The sequence below is a fragment of the Furipterus horrens genome, unplaced genomic scaffold, assembly GCF_987537825.1.
Source record: "Furipterus horrens unplaced genomic scaffold, mFurHor1.1.pri manual_scaffold_3, whole genome shotgun sequence".
NCBI lineage: Eukaryota > Metazoa > Chordata > Mammalia > Chiroptera > Furipteridae > Furipterus > Furipterus horrens.
The window spans coordinates 40556126-40567569 of NW_028327173.1; the positions used below are offsets into that span (position 1 = coordinate 40556126).

At 42.4% G+C, this 11444-nt stretch overlaps 1 pseudogene; it reads right to left on the minus strand.

Moving 5' to 3' along the window:
- Window positions 1-5473: 5473 nt before the first annotated feature.
- On the minus strand, window positions 5474-6471 carry LOC150014979 (5'-AMP-activated protein kinase subunit beta-1 pseudogene; annotated as a pseudogene).
- Window positions 6472-11444: the final 4973 nt, after the last annotated feature.

The window sequence follows — 11444 nt, forward strand, 5'->3', positions numbered from 1 at the left end:
AGCCTTGGCTTGGATATTTGTTGGCTGGACAACAGAAATGGGGAGAGAGATGCAGGCTCATTTGCGCAACCAATATATCTGAGTTCTAATCCCACTTGTAACTAAGTCATTGTCAACCTTCTTGGGACTCAGTTTTCTGATCTACGCAATGTGTTCATTCATTGCTTAAATATGTACTGAATGTTAGGCACTGTGCTGGCCAGCAAGATACAACTTGATCAAGACAGACCATGGTGTCTTCTCTTAGATTTTAGTTCGCGAGACCCCGTTGCAGAGTAGTGTAAAGTGCTGGAATACAACTCCCTGGGTTACAATTCCAGTTCTACCCTTAAAGCTTCCACTTCAAACACTTTTATCACTTGGCCTCTGGAATAGCATTTTCTCTTATTACTCCCTCTTCATGCTGCTTTTCTGGTCTTTCCCTGCAATCTGTACTTCTAAATGTTAGTGTCCCAGAGGCTCCATCACCTGGCCTCTTTTCATCTCTAACTATATTTGCCTTTTAGGCTACTTACACCAGTTTTGTAACCATAAATACCATTTTATATCGTGATAATTTCTGGGTTTATATCTTCAGCCTGATATATCACTTTAACTTCAGACTCAACACTCCATTCATTTAATAGTCATCTCCAAGTTTAAATGTCCAAGAAATAAGTCTCGATTTGGGCTCAACCCCAATAAAAAAATCACTTCTCCTGAAAACGCCCCCTGTCAAAAAATGGCTACTCCATTCTATAAGTTAATCAGGTTAAAATATTTGGAGTCAACTTTGATTTCTCTTTTCATTTTTTCAAACCCTGTATCTAACCCATCAGCATATCCTATTAGCTCTACCTTCAAAAATATATTCAGATTCCAGCTTTCACCATTTCTCCTGCTATGACCCTATTCTGAACAACCATAGCCTTTCACCTTATTTATCACAACAGTATGCTTGCCACTTTCCTGTAACTCATCATACCCCTTCACTCCAGTCTCAATGAAGCAATAAGGCTAACTCTTTAAAAAATGAGAGCAAGTGTTTTCATGTCATTACTTCTGATCTTACTAAGTATAAAAGCTACAGAACTTCATGAGGCCAGCAAGCCCCTGCCTTGATCTAGCTGCTGGCTACACTCTGATGTCATCTTCTGCTGTAGTCCCCTTGTTCAACATGCTCTAATGCTCTGTCTACACAGGCTCCACTTGTTCCTTTAACATGTTAGGCACTCTTCCTGTTTTAGGGCTTTTGCACTAGCTATTCTCCTTTACTGGAAAGCACTTTAAAATATATATATATATATATATATATATATATATATATATATATATATATATCTCACATGGCTTTGCCTGGCTGGTTTGGCTCAGTGGATTGAGCATCGGCCTACGAGCTAAGTGTCGCTAGGGGAAAGGCTAAGGGAGTAAACCCCGACAGAAAATCCGGAGCCGGAGTCCCTAAGGCGGTTTGACGTTGTAGTCAACACCGGCAACTCCTGCGGCGCACCTGAAGCCAAGCTGTATTGACTCCGTCTTTCCCTTGGACCCTTCAGCTGCGAAGAGAGGGGGGGTCTGCTGCATGGGCAACAGCAGACCCTCCATATCACCCTGCCCAGGCTCTGTAGCTTCAGCTTCACTGGAGAGGACACTCCAGCGTCATCGCAAGATGTCGATTCAACACGGGAGGAGACAGATACCGTGTCACTCCCGAGTCGGACTGCACAACCATTCTCGGCGGTGCAGATAGACTCTTAAGAAGCTACACCATCGTCTCTCGAGACGGACGGCTGCCAACGACGATGATATCACATGGCTTGCTCCCTCACTGCCTTCATAGCTTTGCTAAAATGAGCTTCCATTATTGGAGAAATTTCCCTGATTATATAAGATTTCAGCCCATATCCCCAGGGCTATTGTGTTTCAAAACTCCAGAAAGTGGCAATCATCAGTGTCAATATAAACTGTGTTCCTTGCAGTTAGGCAGGGTACAGCCTAAGGAGCTGTATGCAATAGCCCTGTCTGTAATGATGTCTTACCCTGCTCTGTTCTTCTTCATAGAATTTAGTGCTTCCAGAAATATATTTTATTTATTTATTATTCTTGATTTAATCTTTATTGTGTTTTTTCGTTATGTTGAGTCCCCTTATATCCCCTCCCCCCAGCAATCACCACACTCTTGTCCATGTCCATGAGTCCTTCTTCCTTTTTACTTTATCCCTCCATCCCCTAACATCCCCTGCCCCTACTAGCTGTCATGTGTTCTTCATCTGTGAATCTGTCCCCACTGTCCTTGTTAGTTCAGTTTGTTCATTAGATTTCACGTGAGTGAAATAATATGGTATCTGTCTTTCTCTGACTGGTTTATTTCACTTAGCATAATATTCTGCAGGTCCATTCATACCATCTCAAAGGGTAAAATTTTCTCCTTTTTTATGTCCAAGTAGTATTCCATTGTGTAAATGTCCCATAGTTGTTTTATTCACTCATTTATTGTTGGGCACTTGGGCTGCTTTCATATCTTGATGATTGTAAATAATGCTGCAATGAACATAGGGTGTTTATGTTCTTTCGAGTTAAGTGTTTTGGGTTCCTTCAGGTATATTCCGAGAAGTGGAATCCCTGGGTCAAAAGGCAGATCCACTTTTAATTTGTTGAGGTAGCTCCATACTGCTTTCCACAGTGCTTGTACCAATCTGCATTCCTACCAAAAGTGCAAAAGGGTTCCCCTTTCTTCATATCCTCCCCAGCACCTGTTGTTCGTTGATTTATTGATGATGATGGTCATTCTGACAGGTATGAGATGGTATCTCATTGTGGTTTTAATTTGCATTTCTCTGATGATTAGTGACTTTGAGCATCTTTTCATATGCCTATTAGCCATCTGTATGTCCTCTTTTGAGAAGTATCTATTCAGGTCCTTTGCTCATTTTTAAATTGTTTTTGTTTGATTGTTTGTTTTTTTGGTTTTGTTTTGGTGTTGAGTTTTGTAAGTACTTTATAAATTTTGGATATTAACCCTTTATCAAATATATTGGCAAACATTTTCTCCCAGAAATAGGTTTTTAGTTAATTTTTTGTTTATTATCTCTCTCATCTTTACTACAACTGATGTTTACACAATGTGGGGCACCAAATCCCCTCACAGTAAAAAAATCCACATATAACTTTTGACTCACCCAAAACTTAACTACTAATAGCCTACTCTTGACTGGAAGCTTTACCAACAACATAAACAGCTGGTTAACACATATTTTGTATGCTATATGTATTACATGCTGTAATCTTACAATAAAATAAGCTAGAGGGGAAAAATTATTTTAAAAATCATATGGAAGAGAAAATACACTTGTAGTATTTATTGAAAAAAGCCCATATGTAAGTGGACTCATGCAGTTCAAACCCATGATGTTCAAGGGTTGACTAAGTGATAAAAGCTGCACCAGAGCAGTGATTTTGCCTGTTTTGTTTATTGTGTCTCCAGAGGTTGAAACAACACCTGTTTTGTGATAGATACTTAGGAAATATATGAATGACCTATGACAGGTTACTCAGCATCTAAGCTTGTCCTATCCAATATGGTAGCCATTAGCAAAATAAGATTATTGAGCAGTCAAAATATAGCTAGTCACTGAGAAATTAAATTTTTCATTTTAATTTAAATTTTAAATTTTAAAATGGAAGCAGTATAAAATATTTTTCCATTAAACTCAACTTTTTTCTTTTTTCTTTTTTCCCGTTATCTTTACAAAGCTTTACTGAAACCTGTACATATGTCAAGTTGATAGTAATTCAGTGTTTTGAAAACAGTAGCAAAAAAGGGTATTCTGGACTTGGGTTTACCAAACAAGCACTGGAAACCAGGAAGCTTGTTCCTCCATCTCCCAGCAGGAACAGAGGGCACAATGACAGCTTCTGTTGACTCGGGGACAGGAACCTGTGCTCATGGGAGCATGTGCAGCAACTCCCTGGAAACCGAGAGTGGAGGTTGCTTTGGTCCAAAGGACATCTTCCCGACACAAATTTAGAAGGCTGTTGTCGGGGTTACCCCTGGCTGGTTTGGCTCAGTGGATTGAGCGGCGGCCTGCGAGCTAAGTGTCGCTGGTTCGAACTTCCAGTCAGGGCACATCAGAGAAGGAAAACTCTGACTCCAAAAAACCTCCGCTGCCTTGCGGCATACCTCTTCAGGGGAAAGGCTAAGGGAGTAAACCTCGACAGAAAATCCGGAGCCGGAGTCCCTAAGGCGGTTTGATGTTGTAGTCAACACCGGCAACTCCTGCGGCGCACCTGAAGCCAAGCTGTATTGACTCCGTCTTTCCCTTGGACCCTTCAGCTGCGAAGAGAGGGGGGGTCTGCTGCATGGGCAACAGCAGACCCTCCATATCACCCTGCCCAGGCTCTGTAGCTTCAGCTTCACTGGAGAGGACACTCCAGCGTCATCGCAAGATGTCGATTCAACACGGGAGGAGACAGATACCGTGTCACTCCCGAGTTGGACTGCACAGCCATTCTCGGCGGTGCAGATAGACTCTTAAGAAGCTACACCATCGTCTCTTGAGACGGACGGCTGCCGACGATGTCGGGGTCTAAGTTCCTTCCAGAAGAAGCAATGGTAACGGCTACAGCCTTCTTTGCTAGGCAGGGCCAGAGGTCCTGAGCACGGTGGCACAGGCTAGGGAAGGGTCCCTCTCCAGAGTTTTCATGGGAACACTGTCACCTTGATACAATGAGACTAAAAAGCTGGATGACCTTCCAACTAGCAGTGGTCAGTCCTCAGGATCTCCCAGCTTAATGGAGAAATCGGCAGCAACTTCCAAAGTCTGTTCTGAGGACAGATTATTGCTGAGCAGTTTTCTCACATGATCTATGTTCTAGTTGAGGTGATTAGAAAACTGCCCTTGGGCTTCAGCCAGCCACCTCTGGTTAAAAAAACAAACCACTAATATTTAGTGCACGTAAGTGTAAATAACAATCGTACAACTTCATCTGGAAATCAGGTTCTAATTTCTATAGAAATTACACCTCCCTGGAGCAGAAAGCGGGAGACGAAATTGCTTTGACCTCAGAGGACAACGCTAACACTATACTTGTTAGTGCCACAGTCAGGCCTCAACAGGGACAAGCTGATGGCCTTAAAAACGCACATACAATGAGAAATTTTATGTGGCCTTGACCCCTGCTTCCCAGATTTTTGCTATCAAAGTGGCTAGTGTTTGTTTTTGGCTTCAGAAAAGTCTCCGTGACGAGTTCGGCAGGTGTCTATTTAGAACTGCACCTGTCGTGCCCTGCGGTGGGGCTGCAGGCCGCCTGCCTTCTTGGCCACTGGGAGTTGAGCGGCCATTGCAGACCGAGGCACTTCAGGAGCTGCTGTGCCCAGAACAGACCATCAGGGAGGACCAGGGCAGGTAAGAAACGGCTTCTAAAGAGTGTGAAATGGGAAACTGACAGTCCATTCCCTCAGGTGGGAAGCATGCATGCGTGTAGCCTGCCGGTGCAGCTGTTCCCCGGGGCCCACGCTGGCTGCCAGCTCCTCATATAGGCTTGTGTAACAGGGTGGTGACACACTTCTTCTTGTACCGGTGGGTTGCGCTGAGCATCATCACTCCATCCTTGATAGAAAGTGCATACAGGTGGTTCAGCATGACGTGGCTGGGCTCAGGGAGCAGAGCTGGGTCACAAGAGATGCCTGTGTCCTTGTTCAGGATGACCTGGAGCAGGTGTGGGGGCAGAATGGGTGGCACTTTAAACCGCTCCTCTGGTTTTGAGACGTAGGGCTCCTGGTGGTAGGGTTCTGGTGGGGAACTGGACAGCTCTGACACATCGGAGCACTTCTGGGAATCCACCATTAAAGCATCAAATACTTCAAAGTCAGTTTTCTTCACTTGAATGATGTTGTTAACTGTGCCAAGCTGGCTGGTTACTATTGGCTCAGAAGGGTCGTGTGTCCTCTGCCCATCCACAAAGAACTTGTACTGATGCTCTCCTTCCGGCAGGTCCAGGATGGCTACAAAGTTATTGTGGCTTCTTGGGAGCGGAAGTTTACACTTCCTTTCCACCCCCTGTCCATCGGAACACAGTAGGCCGAGCCTGGGCAGGAGCTTTATCGTTCACTTCCAGATCGTGCTGCGAGGCCATGAATTCCTCCTTCTCTGGAGCCTTGATATCCTCGGAGTGGAAGAGGTCGGCGTCCTCAGGGCTGTCCATCAGGATCTTGGGCCTCTCCCCATCCTTGGTGCCCCCCGAGCTGTCTCTTCGGGGCGTCTAATAGCCGCCCTGTCGCTCCGGGGTGGCAAGCTCGCTGCTCGTGTTGCCCATGGCGAGGGTCTGCGGGGACACCGGGAAGCCGAACCGGGTCGAGCCTCACTCCAAAGAAGGGACAGGGGACCTCCGGAATCAGGGAGGAATCACAGGACCCAAGGAAAGAGTCGGAGCAGTGGGTACCGCACCCCTCAGGCTAGGGTTCCGGGCAAGAATCCGGTTTGAGCCGGGTCAGCAGGCCGGGCGAGGTTTCACGATCGGGCTTTTCCTGTTTGCTCAGGCAGCCGCGCGAACCCAAGCATCGCGAAGATAACCCGACACATTCCCGATAAACTCCCCCCACCTTTTAGCAATTTTCAACTTTTTTCTTTTTATAGGACTCTATTTTATTTTATCCATTGCATTGTATAAGATATTATTTAAATTAAATTCTTTTTACTTTTTAAAATGTGGATACTAGAAATTTTTACATTACATGTGTCGCTTGCATTTTAGTTCTATTGAATGGCACTGTTCTGGTTTCTTCATCTGTAAAAGGACAATAATGAATGGTACCTACCTCACTGGGGCATTGGTAAGTTTAAATGAATTAACACAGGTAAAGTAACTGGCATAGTGCCTGGTACATAACTGTATCGTATCGGCAGCCGTCCATCTCGAGAGACGATGGTGTAGCTTCTTAAGAGTCTATCTGCACCGCCGAGAATGGTTGTGCAGTCCGACTCGGGAGTGACACGGTATCTGTCTCCTCCCGTGTTGAATCGACATCTTGCGATGACGCTGGAGTGTCCTCTCCAGTGACGCTGAAGCTACAGAGCCTGGGCAGGGTGATATGGAGGGTCTGCTGTTGCCCATGCAGCAGACCCCCCCTCTCTTCGCAGCTGAAGGGTCCAAGGGAAAGACGGAGTCAATACAGCTTGGCTTCAGGTGCGCCGCAGGAGTTGCCGGTGTTGACTACAACGTCAAACCGCCTTAGGGACTCCGGCTCCGGATTTTCTGTCGGGGTTTACTCCCCTAGCCTTTCCCCTGAAGAGGTATGCCGCAAGGCAGCGGAGGTTTTTTGGAGTCAGAGTTTTCCTTCTCTGATGTGCCCTGACTGGAAGATCGAACCAGCGACACTTAGCTCGCAGGCCGCCGCTCAATCCACTGAGCCAAACCAGCCGCCTGGTACATAATAATTGCTCAGTAATTATAGCCATTACGGTATCACTCAGTGCATCATTGTTGATATGACTGTTATCATCATCATTAATTAACATAAAGTGTATAGGTTTATATAATGGGGACCAGTTCTTATCTTTGAGTAAGAAAGGACTTTTTTTTAAAAGATTTTTAAAATTTATTTTTAGTGAAAGGGGAAGGGAGGGAGAAAGAGAGGAAAATATTCAACTGGTTGCCTCTCACTTGCCCCCAACCAGGGACCTGGCCTGCAACCCAGGCATGTGCCCTGACTAGGAATTGAATCAGTGACCTTTGGGTTTGCAAGATGACACCCAACCCACTGAGCCACACCTGTCAGGGCAAGAAAGGGCTCCTTCCTGAAATGTTTTTGATTTAAATCCTAAAGGAGAATTATCAATAGATTAAGTAAATCTTAAGAGAGGAAGTTGGCAGAAGATAAGGTAGCCAAAACATTCCCAAAGCAGAGGATATGCCACAATTTACACTTAAGTCTTTCTGACCTCAAAGTCTGTGCCCTGAATCATCATATAATATTGCCTCTTAATAAACCTGTGCAAATGAAATTAAATTTAACACTTAAGAAGAGAATCTCCAGATCCTAAAAAGGATCTATTTAACTGTAAGGCAAACAACGTTAAAATTTGATTTGATTCAGTGCTTTTCAAACTCCATGTCTGATGAAGGAGCATTCTTTGGACCAGAGATTTGATATGTGAGAACTCTATATGATAATTAAAAAAAAAAATTTTATTATAATCTGAAACAAAGACATATGTATATTATTAATCATATATATAGACATTTTGTAAAAAGGCAAACTAGGAGATTTATAGCCAGCTTTTGATTGCATTTATGATTGCACTGGTTCCAGTAATTACCTGGAGAGATGGCAGTGCTGCACTTTAATTCAATGTTCCTCAAACCAGGGATGAAGATTCATAGCAGGCCAATCAAAGGTCCACAAGATTTTAGTTTATATTTTTACCTATAAGGATGTCAATGAACAAGACTTAGCCAGTCCAACCCTATGTCGGTGCTAAGAGGAAGATGAGGAGAAAAAAAGAGAAGTATTTTTGATTGGCAGAATCTAATTCAGTTTTAGTCAAATGCTTTGGATTACTTCAGAAAACACACACCACATCCTGTAAACTGTTATACACATAAGTATTATTATGATTTTTTTATATATATGTATATCTATGTTCAAGCTGTCATAAACTTACTGTACATGATAAATTGCCACAATATTTGGAGAATTTGGAGTATATCATCGAATCATCTGGAACCCTACCCCCTTTGAAAAGTGTTCTTAACTCCCTGCTGTACCTGGAGGGTCCATTCTAATTGGCCTCAGAATATACCCGAGGGTTAAATTAATTTATATGAACCTCACAGCTGGACAGCTGCCTAGTGCTGTATACTAGCAGCTGTTTGACACAATAAACAAAGAATCAGATTTTCTTGCAGCAAAAATAAATTTTTAACAATGTCATCCATTTCCACAGAGGCAAAATACAAGATATGATTTCTGTATAAGGTGATTGTGATAGAAGCCCCCTTGGAGGAAGGGTGTCATTTTCTAAGTCAAGGCCCTGTTCTGCCACATCATTTAAGCACAACATGACATAGAACTATATTTAATAGGATTTGGCTAAAGGCAAAAAGTCTGAGAAAAAGTACAGGAATTCAAAGAATTTGCTTTTGAGTTATGCATGGACTTCAGAATTTACTAGAATTGTAATCCTTAAGACACTCATTGGCTCATAACAAAACAAAACAAAAATTCCTCTCAAGTGTAACTATGCTGGTACACTCATTATGATAATAGTCGTCATATTCCCAGAACTATGGAGAGGATTAAAACTATACCATTATATTTAGTTCACAATTCAACTCCACTGAAATTATTTTTATTTAGCACATACTAAATAACTGGCACCTCAACAATCCTTTGCAATTAGCTATTTATTAGTAACAAGAGATAACTGTAGCACTTGCTTGGGTGCATTACATATCTATAATTTTACAACAATATTGCAAGGTAGGTATCATGGTCTCACCATCTTTTATCCAAGTGTTTGGAACAGGGTGGTGGAGAGTCATCTTACACCAATAAGAAGGGGGTAACCTGTAACAATGGAGAAGCAATAAAACAGAAAAGGCCTGGGTCCCTGCAATCCTTTATGGAGCAGAGCCACCATTCCAGCTTTGATCAAATATCCTGAGACTATTTTGTGAGCAAAAGAAACCCATTCTCCTTTGTTTAAGCCACCATTGTTTGACATTTCTTTTGCACATAGGTTAACATTTATAGCCCAGCTAATGTAGATCCTATACAAAACTGCAAGCCAGATCACTTAGAAAAGAGGGAAATTATTATTTTGAAGAAAAAAGAAAAAGAAAATAGAAACCAGTAGAATTGTTGGGGTAACTGCCTGGAAGAAAAAGAAAAAGTGAAAAACTAAAACTCCCTCCCTATTTAATTATCATAAGATCTATATATAAAAAAATCAAAGAATTCGGGGAAGAACAAGCTAGTCACTCAATCCTGAACTGGTTAAATAATGTAAAAGATAGGTTAGACATAAAAAAGATGTTTTCAGGAAGAAAGAATTCCAGACACATGGTAGACACAAAACAAATATTTATAAAATTTAATGGACATTTTAGCTTTGTAATAAAAATATTATGAGTTAAATATTAATCATGTAGGCCTATGGTCAGCAAAATATTTCTTTAAGGGTCTAATAATAATAATAATAATAATAATAATAATAATAATAATAATTTACACTTTGTAGTTGAGCAGCATAGTCAAGTATATTATGTAGTGTACGATCATCCAGTGGGTGACAGCTAGACTTGTATACCTGGAGATATTTGCTAAGTGGCTTCAGACCTAGCACTGGCACCAAGTTTGGACTTGTATCAATCTGATGAACACCACTTTCCAGTACCTGGTGACTCACTGTGAACCTAATGCATGCAACTTGAGTACTGTCAGAGGCTTTTTCAGTGACTGAGCTTAACAGGGAGCCAGCAGGTAGTCAGGTGAAGGTCTATCTTTGGGTGTCTTGGGACTTTTGCTGACTTGCCTCTGGGCCTGATGCTGGTAAAAGCTGGCCTCGGTGCACAGCTAAGTTTTTCCTGCATACACCCAGGCCCAGAAAAGCCAGCCACAGACTGTGGAGCACTTGTAGTTCCAAACAGATTGCCCAGGGCCAGTCACATACAGCATCTGACATTGGTCTGAACCAGAGTTCCTCCCACATGACCCAGAACCAATATATCCAGTGGCCAGCTTCAGATCAGGATCCACTAAGCTTCACATGCAACATATCCAAAAGGAGGTCTCAGTAGGCACCAGGCCCTGCTGAGGCAAATTACACATTGTGTGGTCAGCACCTGCACAGCATCTCTCACATAATGGTTAAGGTTGTCTCACAGTCAGTCAGGGTCAATCCCATTTATGATTGGGCCAATAGCAATCAAGACTCAATTACAGTAGGAGGGTCCACATAACCCACATAGTGCACATTCCTGAAGCACCCAGATTTGGTGATCAAGGAGACTTCACCACTGAACCCCAACAGCACACCTACTACATAAAACTATTCCTCCAAGACTGGGAGTCATAGCAGATCTATCTAACACATAGAAACAAACCCAAAGAGGCAGGCAAAATGGGAGACAAAAAAACATAAACCAGAAAAAGTGGTAAATGAAATGGAGACAAGCAAGTTATCAGATGTAGAGTTCAAAGCAACTCTTATAAAGATGCTCAACAGCATGAAAAAGGACATAGAAACCACAAAATAGGATCAGTCAGGAATGAAGAATACAATATCTGAAATAAGAATACTCTGGAAGGAATATAAAAGTATGTTGGATGAAGCAGAGGATCGAATCAGCAATTTTGAAGACAAAGTAAAAAAGTACACCAAATCTAAGCAACAAAAAGAAAAAAATGATTTCAAAAAATGAGGTTAGTTTAAGTGACCTTTTGGATAGCATGAAGTATAACA